The following is a 17,995-nucleotide window of genomic DNA, read 5'->3' as shown; positions in this document are numbered from 1 at the left end:
AGGAAAACTTAAGGCCGGTCAGAGACGTCAGGCCTGGCCGGGGAAGCGGGAAGAGTGTAAGCTCCCTTAAGGGGCTCCCGGAAGCCCGGCTTCCACCCTGCCAGCTATGGCACATGCGGAAGTGAGGGGACGGCGGGGAGGAGGTGGAGAAATATCCCTGAGGCTCAGGACTTGGGGACACCGCGAAACCGGAGCCCGCGAACCGGAAGGAACAGATGCAAGGCCGCCTCCCCGCGCGGGTGATCCGCCCGGACGCCCCGGGAGATCCCCGGAGGGCAGGCCAGGGCGGGAACCTGCGACCCCGGGGCTCCAGCACCAGGAAGCCCCGCCCAGAGCCAGCCAGAGACCACGCCCACCACGCAGGGTCCCGCCCCCGGCCCTCGGAGCTCCGCCTCCCCGTCTTGGGGCGGGAGAGCAGGGGCGGGCCTTGCGCGGGGTTGACAGGGGCCTCCGAGAAGCGCGAGGACGGAGGTCCTGAGCCACTGTCTTCAGACCCTGGGAACTGACGCGGTCCGGGCGAGCCGAGGTCGCTCCCAGAGTTCTGGGGGCCGCGGCATGAGGAGGGGGAGAACTGGGGAAGCCCTGGGTCCAGTGGTCCAGTCCCCTGCCTCCGAGCTGCAGCCGGGAGGGGCTCTCCCTTCCCAGCCACGCCCCTCCCCCTCTTTGACATCAGTCCCTAAGTTCATCACGGACGGGGGGAGCTCCCCGCTGGTGGGGGGTTCGCTCCAGCGCCCAGAGCTGACCTGTCTCCTGTCTTCTGTTCCTTCCCCTTTTCCGGGGATCCCTGATTCGCACATGTAACACGGTATCTGGGGCTCAGACTTCCTGAACTCCAGTACTTTTCCAAGGTGGAGCCCCTCAGAGACAGGGATGCGTGCAGGGCGGTGCGTCCGCCACTCGGCCGCGCGCGCGGTGATTGCGTTTGAGCGCGGAGTCCGCGTCTACGCCCACCTTCCTCAGGGCTTGAGTGGCGGGGCCGCAGCCCGGGTTAGGGCGTCGGAACGGGGCCTCATCGTGCCTCCTGCAACGACCTCACGCCTTCTCGCTGCAGCATTAATACTCCTCTGCTGGCTGTGAGGGGCGGGGCGGGGGACGCAGGGTGTGACCCGGGCCGTAGGGTTTCTGGCCCCAGGCCCGGCTCCACTGCCGCTCGGTAAGTCACTGTTTGAACAGAGTGAGGATTTGGCCAAGCCACCGGGGCGTACCACCGCCCAAGCAGGGGGGCAGCGCCGGGGTCGTCTTTCCCCGCAGTGCTCAGGCCCCCCCGGGTTCCTGCTCCCTCCGGGCTCCGCAGCCGGGGCTAGTGCCCACCCCCGCACATCCGGGTCCCCGCTCCGAGTCCTCACGCCCGCCCCGGCTCCGCAGCCTCGGCTTGTTCCTCCCCTCTACCCCCCACGCTCCCTGAGCCCGAGCCCCCTCCCCGAAGGAGCAGGGCTGGAGGGGTGGTCTTCCCAGCAAGGGAGGCCCACAGGAGAGCGCGGAACGGGGACTTGAGAGGTGGGGTTTGGTGAGAAGGAAAGGAGGAAAGGGAGGTCGGTGGGAGCACAGCAGTAGAAATGCTGCAGTGCGGGGAAAGGGCCGCTGAGCTCCACACACAGCGCGAGGGACGGAGGTTTCCCGTCTCCGGAGGCGGGACTGTCTCCGATGGTTCGGCAAAAGCTGCTGTTCTGGTGGGTCTCCGTGCCCTGGGCTGTCCTGACTTCACACCCGGAGGGCCTTGTCCGGAAACCCGGCACGTGGCTGGCAGCCACTAATTCCACCGACTCGGAGCTGCCCGCCCCTCCTCCTTGTCCCGCCTCTCCTCTCTTATCCCAGAGTGAAGGAGTAAATTTATAGTTTTCTCGTAAAGTTTGGGATTAGTCAGTGTTTGGGGAGTTGCTTAAGTTTCAAATAATGAAGCGTATCCGTGTGCGCGTTCTTCCCAGCCGGCGGAGGAGAGCGCACGCCCCCAAATCTGGCTTTCCCGGGATCCTGGACACAGAGTTCTTTCCGGTTGCCCTTCGCGCACTTTCCCCAAATGGCAGAGACAACCACCAGCCCCCAACGCACAGCTCCGGATGTGGTTTCTTCACACTTCTGAAGAATCTGCCTTTCTCTTTCTTCCTATCAGCCGGATGTGTCTGTGGGGAGAGCTGAAATGAGACGGACACAGTCCCAAGAGGCTGGGCGGGGCACCCCGGACCGCGTTGCAGGGCCATGATTTGCAAGGCTGTGGGCAAATGGGAGCTAGATTTCTCTTCCTTTCGCTCTTAGTGGACCGAGAAGGTAGACAACACTGAGAGATGTCTTCTCTGCTTCTCTGAGTTACCTGTCTAGCCCAGCACTGTCCAGTAGAAATACAATGTAGGCCACAAATATCATTTAGAATTTTTAGTAGTTCTATCAACATGAAGTAAAAAGAAACCGGCTTTGAAATTAAAACTGGGCACCTAGATGGCTCAGTTGGCTAAATGTCCGACTTCGATTCAGGTCATGATCTCACGGTTGGTGGGTTCAAGCCCCGTGACCAGCTCTGTCTGTGCTGACAGCTCAGAGCCTGGAGCCTGCTTTGGATTCTGTGTCTCCCTTTCTCTCTGCCACTCCCCACTTGTGCTCTGTCTCTCTCTCTCTCTCTCTCTCTGTCTCTCTCTCTCTCTCAAAGATGAATAAACATTAAAAATTTTTAATAAAATTAATTTTAATACTTTAAAAATTTATTTTCAGTAATCTCTACACCTAGTGTAGGGCTCAAACCCATGACCCCGACATCAAGAGTTGCATGCTCTTCTGACTGAGCCAGCCAGGAGCGCCTAAAATTAGTTTTAGTTATATATACTATGTAACCCAATATTTTAAAAATATTGTCATTTCCACAGACAGAGTGAGAAATCATTGTTATATTTTACATTCTAGTTCATACTAATTCTTGTGAAATCTAATGTGCATTCTTCACTAACAGCACACTTGAATTTGGACTGGCCGCGTGTCAAGCACCCACCTGCAATTGTGGCTAGCGGCCACCCAGCTGGTCAGCAGGGACTGGTCCCTTCCTCACCATCTGATAACCAGTGAGAAGGTGCTGAGGACAGAAGGGCTTGGGGGCCTCACGCTTTGGCTTCAAAAGAAGTGGCTAGGAGTGGGGTGTGGTGAGAGAGGGTCCCACCCCTAAAGCCTGGAGGGCAGTCCATGTGGGGCCCCCCTGGACATCCATGGGGGACCACTTTGCCTACAAGGTCCAGCCCCCCCACCCCCACCCCCGCTGGGTTCCCATCCCCCCATCAGGGAGCACTGTGCCTACAAGGTCCAGCCCCACCCCCACCCCCTGCTGGGTTCCCATCCCCCCATCAGGGAGCACTGTGCCTACAAGGTCCAGCCCCTCCCCCACCCCCTGCTGGGTTCCCATCCCCCCATCAGGGAGCACTGTGCCTACAAGGTCCAGCCCCACCCCCACCCCCTGCTGGGTTCCCATTCCCCCATCAGGGAGCATGGTGCCTGCAAAGTCCAGCAACCCCTTCCCCCCATTTCCCATCCCCCATCAAGGAAAACAACCCTCAGGCTAGGGGTTGTGGAGCCTGGACCAGGTGAGATCACACCCGGAGGGTGGGCAGAAAAACAAACCTGCGCGTCTTGGAGCCTACCGCAACCCCCCCCCCCAAGTGTGAAGTGGCAGCAGCATCGCCCTGGCCCCCCTTTTCCTCAGGCACGTGGGAAGGCTTTTGTGATATTTCCAGGGAGAAAACCGTCCAGCTGAGCTGGCTCCGGGCTTAGACCAGCACAGTCCTTACAGATATTGAACTGGTTACACACCCAGACTAGTTTTTAAAAAAACACCCCACCAAACATCCAAGGCCCAAGGCATCCGCTTCTGTTCTGGCTGATTTCTGTTTTCCTGCAAGGCTGGAAGAGGGATTTCCCCAGATTGTCAGCGACTTTGACTCTATTTTCTCTTTTTCTGTAGGAAGAGACAGAGCTCTGCTGTGCAGCAAGGACGCACATGTCACTTGCTGGAGATCACGCAGTCCCCGTCGAGGGTCCTGGGAAGGCAGGGCCCAGCTCCTCTCTGGTCCCCCAAGAGCCACCTGCCCAGGCAAGGGTGCCTCTGTGGCTCTCACAGGAGTCAGGGAGGCAGACAAATACAACACGATGGAGACAGTATGTAAGAATGCCTGAAAGGAAGCAGGGGTGCACTCAGCAGAAAGCTTGGCTTCAGGAGCACCTGTCATTATTACCAGCACATAGGAATCACAGGCCAGTTTCTGTGGGATTCCAGAGGAATCCCCTAGAGGAAGGTGAATGGAGGAGACAGCCTCTTCCTTACCTGTGCTCCAGGCTCTCTGTGATAGAGACTGAGTTTTTCTCCAGGTCACAGGAACAGGGTGTCAAGGTGAAAGCCTTTGTTCCTAGGAAGGTGTGGCTAAGCTGGAGGGTGAGATCAGGGGATGGGACGCAGGGGAGGGGAAGGCCGGGGCAACAGGGGTCCTGGGTGGGGAGGTTGTTGGGGGTCAGGAGGCCAGTGCTAGCAACGGGGGGCCATGAGGTGGGGTGCAGGGAGATGGAGAAGGGGGCCAGGAGCCATCCAGGTGAGCAGGAGCCGTGCAGGAGCTGCAGGAAAATAGGGAATTCTTTCTAGCAACCGGCCTACTTGCTGTTATGCTCAGCCTAGGTGCCCCCGCCCCCCCCCCCCCCCAGTATCTGGCTGCCATGTAGGGGATGTTGTGAGGGAGGAGAGTGCGCTGGAGGGCCAGCATCCTGCACAAGCCACCTCTCCTGTTCCAGAAGAGAGACTGGCAGTACTGGTCTGATGGCTTCGAGGAGGAAGTGCTGGCCCTGGGGGGGGGGGGGCAGTAGAGGGGGAGCCCCCGCCCCTCCACCCACCTGAGAAGATGTGCCAGCGGGAAACGGCTGAATGCTGGGTACCAGGTAGGGGTTTGGCATCCAGGGTGGACTCTGTCTCTGGGACTGGACCCGAGGCAACACTGGGGCTGGGTCCGCACGACCCTCTGGGGACAAAGAGATGGATTTCTGGACTGGTGACGGTGGGGGGCGAATTCTAGAGGGTTCCCAGCTTCATTTGTGCGTCAGGGTGGTAGCCGCGAGCCTGAACACTTGAAGGCGTGGTTGCTGTGACGTGGAACCAGATTTGTAATGTTGCCGAATTTTCAGTAACCACCAAAACTGACTCAGTGCCACCCACACACGTCTCCACTAAAGGCAAGCGTACTGATCGGGTAGGACTATATGTAATTGCAATCATTGGATCTGGATTGAGGTCCGCTGGTGTAAAATATATACCAGGTTTCAAAGACTCGGTACCAAAAAAAACCCCCGAGACCCTAAACATTTCATTAATATCTTAAAAATATTGGTTAACCGGTTGAAATGGTAATATTTTGGATATAATAGGTTAAATGAAATATTTTATTACAATTAATTTGGCCTGCTTCTTTTTTATCTTTTTAATGTGGCTACTAGAAAAAAATGTTAAATCACATGTGTGGCTCGCAATATAATTCTAAATTACATACATGGCTTGCAATATATTCCTAAATTATATATGTGGTGCTCATTCTACTTGTAAATTGCACACACGGCTCACATATATCTCCTGGGCTGGGCGGGCAGACAGCTGTCCTGCCAGGTGGCCAGAGCTCCCGCCTGTGACCAGGGCTCTCCCAGGAGCAGCGGGCTTGCAGCCAGCCCTTCTGGGCCTTCAGGGAGTCAGTCAGCTTCCTGACAGGGCTCAGCTGCTCCCGTGAAATTACTAGTCTCTTTCCCTTCGCTGCCTCCTGAGCCAGCCACTTCACCCTGACAGGTGGACATTCTCCTGCCTTAGGACCTGGTGCCTGACAGGCAGACATTCTCCTCCCTTAGGACCTGATGTGGCAGCCGCTTGTGTCCTGTGACAATTGCTTGCTTCGCGGGTTCTGGCTGGGCCTGTGCTCAAGGAAGCCGGACACTCAGCAGATGAAGGGGTGGCCTCACAGGTCCCCGCAGCGCGTGGGTTCCATTTTCCGATTGCATTGAGTTTGCACTGGGGACCATGCCCATCAGTGTGCTGGGGCGGACCTAGAGGGAAGGAAAGGCAAGGAGGAGGAGGAAGTCATTAAAGGACTTGTTGTGCGCTCGGTTTTACTTTTAGGTTGTTTATATTTTATGATTTTCGCCTTTGAGGACCTCAGTACCCAGTACGTAGTATCTAAGGGTCTAGTGCTCACATTTCCAGAGGATTTTCAGTTTGTAATCTGCTTTCCCACAAACCCACAAACCCCCGGTAAAGAGGCTGGTGGGTTTAGAGTCCTCATTTTCTCAACGTTTATTTATTTTTGGGACAGAGAGAGACAGAGCACGAACGGGGGAGGGGCAGAGAGAGAGGGAGACACAGAATCGGAAACAGGCTCCAGGCTCTGAGCCATCAGCCCAGAGCCCGACGCGGGGCTCAAACTCCCGGACCGCGAGATCGTGACCTGGCTGAAGTCGGACGCTTAACCGACTGCGCCACCCAGGCGCCCCAGAGTCCTCATTTTCTAATGGGGGAGCCTCTCTCTAGTTAGTGGGGAGCTGTGAGGGGCAGAGCTGGGTCCTAACGATGGTATTTCTGATTCTATGGCTGGCACCGGTATCCCTGGGTGGAGGAGACTGAGGCAGGAATACAAGACTGGATGTGGAAGGAGCTATACCCTGACCCACTCGGCCACCATTCTCTCTGCCCCTCCCAGCCTGCCCCTCCAATACGGCATCCCATCCGGGTCTCTGAGTGTCCATTAGGGGGCTTTTCCTACGTGGCCAGTGGGACAAGGGAGCCCCTGGGACAGGGAGACAGGGCGACCCACAGCCAGTCCTTCTACCGTGAAGACCTTAATCCTTTCACCTTCATTGGACGGTGGCTTTTTCCTTTTCCTGCAAGTCCTTGAACCCGTGACATCGGCCCTGTGGGGAGAGAGTTTGGCAGGTGTGCCTGGAGCTCTCTGGGCTTCATTGCAGCGTCTGACCTCCCAGGATGGTGCTGAGGCTCACCAGGGGGAGTCCAGGGCCAGTGCTAGCAGAGCCCCCTTGACCCACAGGCGACGAATGTTGCCGTCAATTGTAACTAATTCGTTATGGCTAATGTTTGGATGGTGCTTTGGGATTACTTGGAACCTCCACAAACTGCCCTCATTTATCACACCAACAATCTGGAGGGTGGCTCTGGCCCCACGTGCAGGGTGAGGTGCTCCACTCTCGGGGAGGTGAAGCGATTCCATGAAGGTCACACGGTGAACTCAGGAGTCTGAACTCGAGCCCAAACCTTCTGACTCAAAATTCCACGTCCTTCCCATTCTCCATTATGCCTTGATTTCAACAGGTCTCAGTTGTCTAAACTCTGACCTGTGAGCCATGGAACCCTGGTCTGATGGGGGTTGGGGAAGGGCTCACTGGCTTTCCCGTAACACTGGCTGCTTCTACCCAAACTGTGTGGTCCTTGGACACGGCACACCAACAGAGGAGCTTCTGGTGTTTGCCCAGAGCCTGTTCCTTCCTGGCTGCACGACTGAGGGCTCCGGGGCTTGGATTTGCTCCAGCAGATTCGCCAGCAGCATCTTCTCAGAGTCATAGGACTGCCTGAGACTCCCCATTCTGAGGGATGCATCTGAGGAGGAAATGTTTCCCGTTGGAAGGGCAAGGGAGCAATCATCTCCTGGTGCAGGAGGTAGAACAGGGAACTCACCCCGCCCCCAGCCCTGGGGGCAGCCTGCCTTCCTTGGGGATTTCCCTCCTTCCCTACTGAGGGTCTGCGCCCCAGTTTTGGTTTGGTCTGTGTTTCCTGCTGCTTCTCAGCGCTTCGCTGATCCCCACTGCCCTCCCATGTGGCGTGTCTGGACGAGGAAAATATCAGCCTCGCCAACCCTTCTCCTGCCCTCTGTGTTGAGGGAAAAGGGCCCCAATCAGAGCAAGAGCCAGAAGCCGAGGCTTTCAGAAATGTCATGAAAAGGGAGAGAGAGAAGAGACATTTGTTTGCTTTGAGGTTTCACTAAAGCATCTTAACATCTCTATAATATTTTACAGCTGAGACTCACCCGAACTTCTGGCCCCTGGAGGCAGAATTTAACTTTTAGACAGGTTTTGCTTGACTGGCATCATGATTTTTAAACTAATGATAATTTGGGGGGTGCCTGGGTGGCTCAATCAGTTAAGCTCCCCACTTGGGCTCAGGTCATGATCTCACAGTTTGTGAGTTCAAGCCCCGTGTCGAGCTCTGTGCTGGCAGTGTGGAGCCTGGAGCCTGCTTTGGATTCTGTGCATCCTTCACTCTCTGCTCCTTCTCTGCTCATGCTCTGTCTCTCTCTCTCTCTCTCTCTCTCTCTCTCTCTCAAAAATAGATAAATGCTAAAAATTTTTTTAACAAAAAATAAATAAAATAAAAATAAAAATAATGATAATTTGGGGGGCCACGAAGGCCCAGTCCGTTCAGCGTCAGACTCTTGATCTCGGTTCAGGCTGTGAACTCAGGGTCGTGAGTTCGAGCCTCACGTTGGTCCCCACATTGGGTGTAAAGCCACTTAAAAAAATAAATAAAAATAACGATAATTTAAGTGCCTTTAGAGAAGGTGGCTATTTTCCTCATGACTCCCTATTACCTCTTGTCTGCCCAGGCCCTGAAGGCATTTGACTTTTTTTCTCCAGCTTTATTGAGATATAATTGACGTATTATATTCTCTAAGTTTAAGGTGCGCAACGTTACGATTTGATACACGCATATATTGTGAAATGTTTACGACAGATTAATTAATGTTCTTCACCTCACATAATTAGCATTTTGTTATTGTTATGGTCAGAACACTAACAATGTGTTCTTGCAGCAACTTTCAGGTATAAGGTAGATATTGTTGGCTACACTCACCAGCTGTACACACATCCCTGGAATTTACTCATCTTCTTTTCTTTTCTTTCTTTTTTTTTAGTGTTTATTTAGTTTTGAGAGAGAGAGACAGACAGACTACGAGGGGGGAGGGGCAGAGAGAGAGGGAGACACAGAATCCGAAGCAGGCTCCAGGCTCCGAGCTGTCAGCACAGAGCCCGATGCGGGGCTCGAACCCACGAACGGTAAGATCATGGCCCGAGCCAAAGTCAGACGCGCAACCGACTGAGTCACCCAGGTGTCCCTACCCATCTTCCAATGGCAGGATTGTACCTTCCCACCGACATCTTCCCATCCCCCAGCCCCCACTCCCACCTGCCAACCACTGCCTCTCTGTTTCTCCAAGTGTGATGTTTTTAGGCTCCACATCCAAGTGAGACCATACAGGATTTCTCTTTCTTTGTCTGAAATTTCGCTCAGCACAAAGCCCTCAAGTTCCATCCATGTTGTTGCAAATGGCAGGATTTCCTTCCTTTTTAAAATGGCCGAATAATATTCACATATACACACGCAGGTAGATCATTTTTTTCGAGAGTTCTGTACGTTTTGCAGTGCTCACCACCGTAGGTATAGTCACCGTGTGTCACCACCCAACGTTTTTCTGGTGTCATTCACTGTGTTCCCCATGCTGTACCTCTCGTCCCTGTGACCCACTTACTTTATAACTGGGAGTTTGTGCTTCATAATCCCCTTCACATTTTGTCCATCCCCCCACCTCCCTCCTCACTGGCAACCGCGAGTTTGTTCTCTGTATTTACGAGTATGCTTCTGTTTGTTTTGTTTTTACAGCGGGTAAGTGAAGTCATATGGTGTTAGTATTTCTCTGACTCCTTTCACTTGATGTGATACCCCTGGGTTCATCCCTGTTGCTGCAAATGGCAAGATCTCATCTTTTTAGTGGCTGGGTAACATTCCATCAGACACACGGCGTCTTCTTTATCCACTCATCTGTCGCGGACACCTGGGCTGCTTCCGTATCTTTGCTATTGTCAATGATGCCGCAGTAAACGTAAGAGTGCGTATGTCTTTTCCAATGACTGTTTTCATTTTCCTAGGGTAAATACTCAGCAATGGAATTACTGGATTGTATGGTGTTTCTATCTTTAATTCTGTGAGGCACCCCTGTATAGTTTTCCACACTGGCTCCCGCCAATATGGGAGTCTCCTGTAGGCAGCATTGATCACTGGGTCTTATTTATTGATCCAGTAATGCCACTCTGGGCCTTTTGATTGAATAATTTAATCTGTTTCCATTTAAAATGATTGTTGATAGATAAGGAGTTAGTATTCCCATCTTGTTAATTGCTTTTTGGCTGCTTGATATCTCCCCTTTCCCTGTCTTGCTTCCTTCCTCTGTAAACCGATGATTTTCCACAGTGGTACACTCTATTCCCTTCCCTACTACAAGTTTTTGTTCTGTGGCTACACTTGGGCTCACTTGAAACATCTTATAGATGTAACAGTCTAGTCTGTTTCATCTTTTTTTTTAAATTTTTTTTTAACGTTTATTTATTTTTGGGACAGAGAGAGATAGAGCATGAACTGGGGAGGGGCAGAGAGAGAGGGAGACACAGAATCGGAAGCAGGCTCCAGGCCCTGAGCCATCAGCCCAGAGCCTGATGCGGGGCTCGAACTCACGGACCGCGAGATCGTGACCTGAGCTGAAGTCAGACGCTTAACCGACTGAGCCACCCAGGCGCCCCTGTTTCATCTTACAATATCAACTTATTTTTGATATTTTTTAAAAATAACAACTTATTTTTGTTCACATACAAAACTCTACCCTTTACTCCCCCTTCTATGTTTTTTGATGTCACATTTTGCATATTTTAATATTGTGTATCCATTAACCAGTTACTGTAGTTCTAGTTATTCTTTAATACTTTTGTCCTTTTTAAAAATTTTAAAAAATTTTTCTTTTTAATTTTTTAAAATTTACATCCAAATTAGTTAGCATATAGTGCAACATTGATTTCAGGAGCACAGAGCCTGATGCAGGGCTCGAACTCACAATGCGGGGTTTGAACTCACAAATCATGAGATTATGACCTGAGCGGAAGTCAGACACTCAGCCGACTGAGCCACCCAGGTGCCCCAGTACTTTTGTCCTTTAGGGGCACCTGGGTGGCTCAGTTGGTTAAGCATCAGACTCTTGGTTTAGACTCAGGTCATGATCTCACAGTTTGTGGGATCCAGCCTCATATCGGGCTCTGTGCTGACAGTGTGGAGCCTGCTTGGGATTCTTTCTCTTCTCTTTCTTCTCCAGCACAGCTTGTGCTCTCTGTCAAAATAGATAAACTTAGAAAATAATACTTTTGTCTTTTAACCTTTATGCTGGCGGTAAGTGGTGAACACACCGCTGTTATGTTGTGAGGATATTCTGAATCTGACTGTGTCTGCATCTTTCCCAGCGTGCTGTACGCTTTCATACGTCTTCATGTTACTCACTAGTGGTCCTTCCTTTCTGCCCTGGGGAACAAAGCCTCTGGTCGAAAACCTCGGTTCTGTATTTATTCATATGGCAGGTCTCAAACAGTAATAAGCGTGAGGTCATTTATAGACATCTACAAACACACCAAGCACTGCATAGGGCCGTGGTTTCATGTGTATGTGACGGAGGCACAGGTGCATGCCTAGGCAGGCACATGCTCAGCGCGCAGGTGCGTTTCCTCTTGGGGACAGAGGGAGAGGAGCAGAGCCTCCAATTTATCTCTAACATTTCATTTTATTTGACAAAACTCTAAAGCAAATTTGGCAAATGTTTACATTTGTTAATTCTAGCCTATGGTTACAAGGGTGCTTATTACTATTTTCTATTCTTCTCCATATTTTTTTCCAAAATAAAACAATTTAGTTAAAAAAGAAAAAACATAAGAAATGAATACAGGATATAAATATATATTCAAAGCAATTCTTAAATTTTAAAATAAAGAAGTTCAAACTCCCTACTACTCAGGAAAATACAAACAATGAGATACAGACATAATAATGAGATAAAACTTTGTACTCCCCAGATTGGCAATTTTTTTTTTAAACTTCCAAAGCTGTTAAGGATGTGGGGGGAAAAGGGCCCTTCATACATTGCTGGTAGGAATGTGAATGGTCACTGTCTTATATCAGAAAGCATGAAGGCAAGTGATATAAAATGCAGTCAACTGGCAACTAGAAAGCATGTTATCGGAAAAGTAAAATGTAAGCCAGATTCCGAAAAGGGTTTCAGAGTCCAGGTAAATCAAGGACTGTGGAGTAGTAATAAGGTAAGACGACAGAGACTCCCTGCACCTGGTTTCCCTAGGAGAGACGAGATTGTGCTTAGTTAAAAATAGGAATTAGAAATTGAAATAAATAAAAACATCTCTGTTTAAAATACCTTGATGATTAAAATGACTTGGTAGATTGAGTGAGGTTATCATACGACCCCGCTTAACAGGAGTACAAAGTTTAAAGTCCTCTACAAAAACCAGGCCTGTTAAAACAAACAACAGAGAAAAACAACCCTAAAAATAAATGCATGGAGTAATGAAGTCCATTTGTAAGTAATAGTTAACGCATGCTATACAACATGGGCCTGAATTGCTCACAAACAAGATCAATTATGCGATTAAAAAAAATCCAACAAAATGTGACGTGCCTTTTACTCCCTTGAGAGACCCATTAAAAGATATGAGCACAAACGTAGGGGCGGCTGGGCCAGTGCAGGTGGGGAGACACCCTGGCAGGCTCCCTCTTGCTGGGAGAAACCCCCAGCTGCCTGAACCCCCCGCCCCAGGCGCAGGAGTGGGGTGGGGGGTGAGGGGCAGAATCCAGAGAGACCTCGTCCTCACTCGACTCATTTGTTCATTTTTATTTTTTTTCAGTTTTTAAAATTAAGTGTCTTATTTTAATTCCAGTTAGTTAACATAGTGTTATGTTATGTAATATTAGTTTCAGGTATACAGTACAGTGATTCCCCATGTCCATACGACACCCAGTGCTCATCACCGGAGCATCCTCCATCCCCGTCACCCATTCCCCCCATCCCCCCACCTCCCCCCTGGTCACCACCAGTATGTTCTCTGCAGTTAAGAGTCTGTTTCTTGGTTTGCCTCTCTCTCTTTTTTTCCCTTTGCTCATTTGTTTTGTTTCTTAAATTCCCCCATGAGTGAAATCATAAGAGTTAGTATCTAAAATATGTTAAGAACTTATACAACTCAATACCTAAAACCCAAATAATCCAATTAAAAATGGGCAGAAGATGGGGCACTTGGGTGGCTCGGTCGGTTAAGCATCCGACTTCAGCTCAGGTCATGATCTCGAAGTTTGTGGGTTGGAGCCCCGTGTCAGGCTCTGTGCTGACAGCTAGGAGCCTGGAGCCTGCTTCGGATTCTGTGTCTCCCTCTCCCTCTGCCCCTCCCCTGCTTGCACTGTGTCTCTGTCCATCTCAAAAATAAATAAACATAAAATTTTTTAAAAATGGGCAGAAGACATGAACAGACATTTCTCCAAAGAAGGAATATAGTGTTTCAATCATTGGGTTGGGTTAATTAATTTCGTGTGTCAATTTAGCCAAACTTCAGTACCCAGATATTTGGTCAAGGCTAGTGTAGATGCTGCTGTGAAGGTACATTTAGGTGAGTAAAGCAGATGAGCCTCCCTAGTGTGGGTGGGTTTCATCAATCAGTTGAGGTTCCCCTGGAAAAGAGAATTCTGCCTCCAGGCGCTACATCAGCGGGTCCTGGGGGCTCCACCTGCCAGCCGGCCCCACGGAATTCCAGCCTGCCAGCCCCACAGTGGTATGAGCCAGTCTTCTAAAGCTCTCTCTATGCGTCCTGTTGGCTCTGTCTCTCCGGAGAACCTGAACACAGTCTGCCTACCCTCCATAATTATGCTATTTGTGCAATATATGACATCAGAGAAAAGTGGTCAGAAATATAAATATGATTGCAGCTGAGGATCTAAACAGACCCCTGTCAGAAGACATCGGACTGTTTTAGCTTTTTGTACCACAGAATTGCTGTGCCCGGATCCCAGCACAGAGACCTTTGTAATTCCCCACTCTGAGAGCCACATCTTGACAAAGACACCCACGGACTGGACCGCCTTCCGGGAGGAACCCAGGACAGTAGCTGGAAAATCCTGTGGTGGGAGGTGTTAGGAGAGGGGACTCAGGTGTGCAGGACACCTGCCTTCTGAACGCTAGGCTGGTGCCGAGGCCTGCCTCTCCCATGGCCTCCACACTTCAGATCTTTTTGGGCTGAAATGCCCCTGGTGAAGCCCTAACCCTGCTACTTCTCCATGCAGCTGCTGTCTGGAGGCATAGTGATACCGCCAGGGTGGGCTCTAACCTGGTCTGACTGGTGTCGTCACGAGCGAGGATTAGGACACAGAGATATCAGAGATGCCCCGTACAGAGCAAAGTCCATGTGAGGACATAGCAAGAAACTGCACAGTGGCAAGCCAAGGGGAGGGGCCCCAAACCACACTGATCATGGACTTGTAACCCCCACAGCTGTGAGACGGTAAGTATGCCGCTCGCACCGCCCAGACTAACTCCTGTATGGCTCGGGAGCCGACCTCTGTCTCACCCCCAGCTCTGAGTTCCCAGGTCCTCGCCAGCGTGTGTGTGTGTGTGTGTGGGTGGGGGTGGGGTTCTCCCCACCTCTTGCACCTCCCTCCAGACTCATCACATCCGTGCAGGCAACTTCACGACCCTCAGGTGGGCGGGGCCCTGGCAATCTCTCTGGGCTGCGTGCTGGCAGCTCGTGAGAACATTCAGGGAAAATGACTGTGCACCTGATCACAGGTGTTCAGCATTTCCACGTGCCAGACGCAGTGCTAAGCACCGGTGACATCACCCACCAGGGACAGCCAGACGGGGCTAACCAGACGCCATGCACGTTAGAAGATAGTACGGATCGTGGAGGAAAAGTAGAGCAGGAGGGGGTAGGAGGTAGGGGCCCAGTTCCCAGGAGAGTGTGAATCAGGCCCAGCGGGTACTAACTACGCGACACCCTGCGGACAGTTAACAGTGAGATGTCACAGCTGTCCCTGCTGCTTGGCGGGTGCACAGCTAACCTACACTCTTCTGTGCTGTCCACGTATATTGCAATTAGCACACTTGCTTTGACAACTAGACAAACCCTCAATGTTACCGAAAAACCAAACCACCTCCTATTTCCTCCAGGATGGAGTCTGAAGTTCTGCTGGTGTTTACAGGCCACCAGGGGCCCCTGCCCTCCACCTGAACTCCCTCTCAGGACACACTACCTTCTCCAGTCAGACAGATATTCTGGACCCACATCTGACAAGTAGGCTTGCCTGATCTTGCACATAAAAGCACAGAATGCCCAGCTAGATCTGAATTTCAGGTGATAGTGCAATTATTTGAGACATACTTATACTAAAAAATTATCTGAAGTTCAAGTATATCTGAGCATCCTCTCTGTACTTTATCTAGTGACACTAAGTAATCTTCCTTCCCCATCGGCTGGAGTCATCTTCTCCATCTTCCTGAATCTTAGACAAGCTTCTCTGCACGGTTGCCTGGGGGTGGGGTGGGCATGGGGGTAGTTAGGGGGCCTCTCCTGACCTTGGCCTAGGACTTTCCTGTACATAAAGAATGTACCTTTGATCAGACGCCACTGACCCTGGAGAGTCAGGTAAAAAGGTCAATGTTTCCAAAGGGTCTGAAATTCTCCCCGGAAAAGAAACTCTTCTAGCTACCTTGAGGTCAAATGTCATTTGTCAATTTTTTTTTTAACCCAAGTGTCAAAATTTACATTTTATTGGTTTGCTTTACATGTTGGATCATTTAGGGGGGGCTTTTAAAATGGACAGCTTCTGTTGCAAACAAGAATGCCTCCCTATTTGTCTAGCTTACTCTTTAAAAAAATTTTTTACTGTTTATTTTTGAGACAGAGCATGAGCAGGGGAGGGGCAGGGAGAGAGGGAGACACAGAATCCAAAGCAGGCTCCAGGCTCTGAGCTGTCAGCACAGAGCCTGATGCGGGGCTCAAACTCAAAAACCGTGAGATCATGACTTGAGCCAAAGTTGGACGCATAACTGCCCGAGCCACCCAGGCGCCCCTGTCTGGCTTACTCTTGGCTTCACAGTGTCCTGGTAACCCATTCATTAGCTCCCTAGGGACCTGATTGCCCCTTGCTGCTGGTCCCAGGTCAGTTTCATGGTCCAGTTTATGAAATCAATTTAAGACTTTCTGCTGAGTCTGCAGGGGCAGGCTGACCCTCCCCCTCCCTGGTCTCTAGCGGTATCTCTGGCCAAGGTAGCACGGGACAGCTGCTGGCCCTGGCTGCCCAGACACTCCCAACTTAACATCCTGCATCACAACAAGACGTGGGAAAGGTGGCCCGGCAGCTGTCACAGGTGGGGAGGCAGCCACACACCACACACAGGGTGGCAGTGTAACCCTGCCCAGAGCCCAGTCCTGGGAAAGTTCTCCCTTTACCACTGAGCATAAAGGTTCTCACATGACCCTGTTTCCCCATCTGGCCATCGTCAGCACCCAAGCTGGTGCAAAATCGCTAATTTTTGTTGCTATATTAAACTGAGACATTTTATAGAGGGTTAGACAAAAATCTTCAGGCTATATTCTTAAGTGAAAATACAACAGTGTTTACTGTGCAAATTTTCCTTAATAAAAGGGAGAAATACAAATATATACTTGATTCACTCCTTTTATAAAGACACAATGAGAGGACACACCGGAAACTAATAAACGTGTTTCCCTGGGGGGCAGGGAGAGGGTCATGGCAGAGGTGTGAACAGAGGCGGGGTGGTTGTAAATTTTTTGATGTACATCTTTTCATGTACTAATTTTTTAAAACATTTAAAGAGTATTTATTCTGAGAGAGAGAGACAGAGGGAGAGAGGAGGGAGGCGCGGAGAGAGGGGGAGAATCCCAAGCAGCCTCTGTGCTGTCAGTGCAGAGCCCAATGTGGGGCTCGAACCCATGAACTGTGATATCATGACCTGAGCCAAACTCAAGAGTTGGTCACTTAACTGACTCAGCCACCCAGGCGCCCCTTGTGTATTAATGTTTGAATCAAGTGAATGTATATAACCTTTTAAAAATTAAATTACATTGTAAAAATTACATTGCATATTTCATTTTTTTGGTTATATCATTTTGTCCTGAGAGAAGCTGAACTGGAAATAGTCAGCGACTCTCTCCACGTGGCTGCGATCTTTCCAATTCCTGGTCACGGGTGCACCAGCAAGGCCACCACACCCCGTTCCCATGACTGTAGGACTGTGTGCCCAGCACGGCCTCAGTCTTGCTCCCCTCGCTAAATCTGCCGTGCATCTTGTTGTAATTCCTGGTTCCCTGCTGGATCTTTCCAGCTTGGCCTTTACTTACTCCAATATAGCACCGTCCGTGTCCAGTGACCCCGATGTCTTACGTCCTTCTCTTCTCTCATTTCTGCTTCCCGTCCTGCTGGTCTCTTCCCCTCTGGGGCCCGGTGATTTCCACCTGTGAGCTAGATATGTGAAAACGTATCTGTAGAAATACTAGGCCTACCACACCGTTCGTTTCTTCCCAGAAGGATGTTCGTTTTTGACACTGGCAGTCTAGAGTCGCCTTAAACAAGTTCAACACGACATTTTGGGGCCTGGGACTTCACTTCTAGCTCCTTCAAAGGCTGCCGAAAATACAGCCCCGGAAGTCCACAACCTGCAGAACCAGCAAAAGTCCCAGAAGCAGCCCCAAGCGCCCGGCTCACCTCTACAGTGCCCTTTCCTTGCCTAAACTTTCCATTTTTGGAGTACTCTGAAAATATTTTATCCAGATTCTTTAGTTGTCTGCACTTACAGGAAGCGGGAGGTGCTCAGTACACCCCTGGCGGCCGGCGGAAAGGCGGAAACGGAGACGCTTCTGATCCAGGCCTGGGTTTTCTGGCGCTTTGTCCTCCTGTGGAGCTTCCTTTGGAAAACCTGTTTTCTTCAGTAGTCAAGTCCGCGGGGACTTTCCCTGTGCACGCTTCTAGCCCCCCCCCCCCCCGCACCCCCGTCAGGGCTGGGACTCATTTCTTGCTTCCAGAAGAGCTGGGCTCGGAGATGTCCTCCTTCCCAGGCTCAGCGCGTAGGCTGGAACCCAAAAATTCTAGCTTCAGTGCAACACC

The sequence above is a fragment of the Leopardus geoffroyi genome, chromosome B2 (genome assembly GCF_018350155.1).
Source record: "Leopardus geoffroyi isolate Oge1 chromosome B2, O.geoffroyi_Oge1_pat1.0, whole genome shotgun sequence".
In the NCBI taxonomy this organism is placed as follows: domain Eukaryota; kingdom Metazoa; phylum Chordata; class Mammalia; order Carnivora; family Felidae; genus Leopardus; species Leopardus geoffroyi.
The sequence above is the reverse complement of the archived record's forward strand: the minus strand, read 5'-3'. Positions refer to the sequence as shown.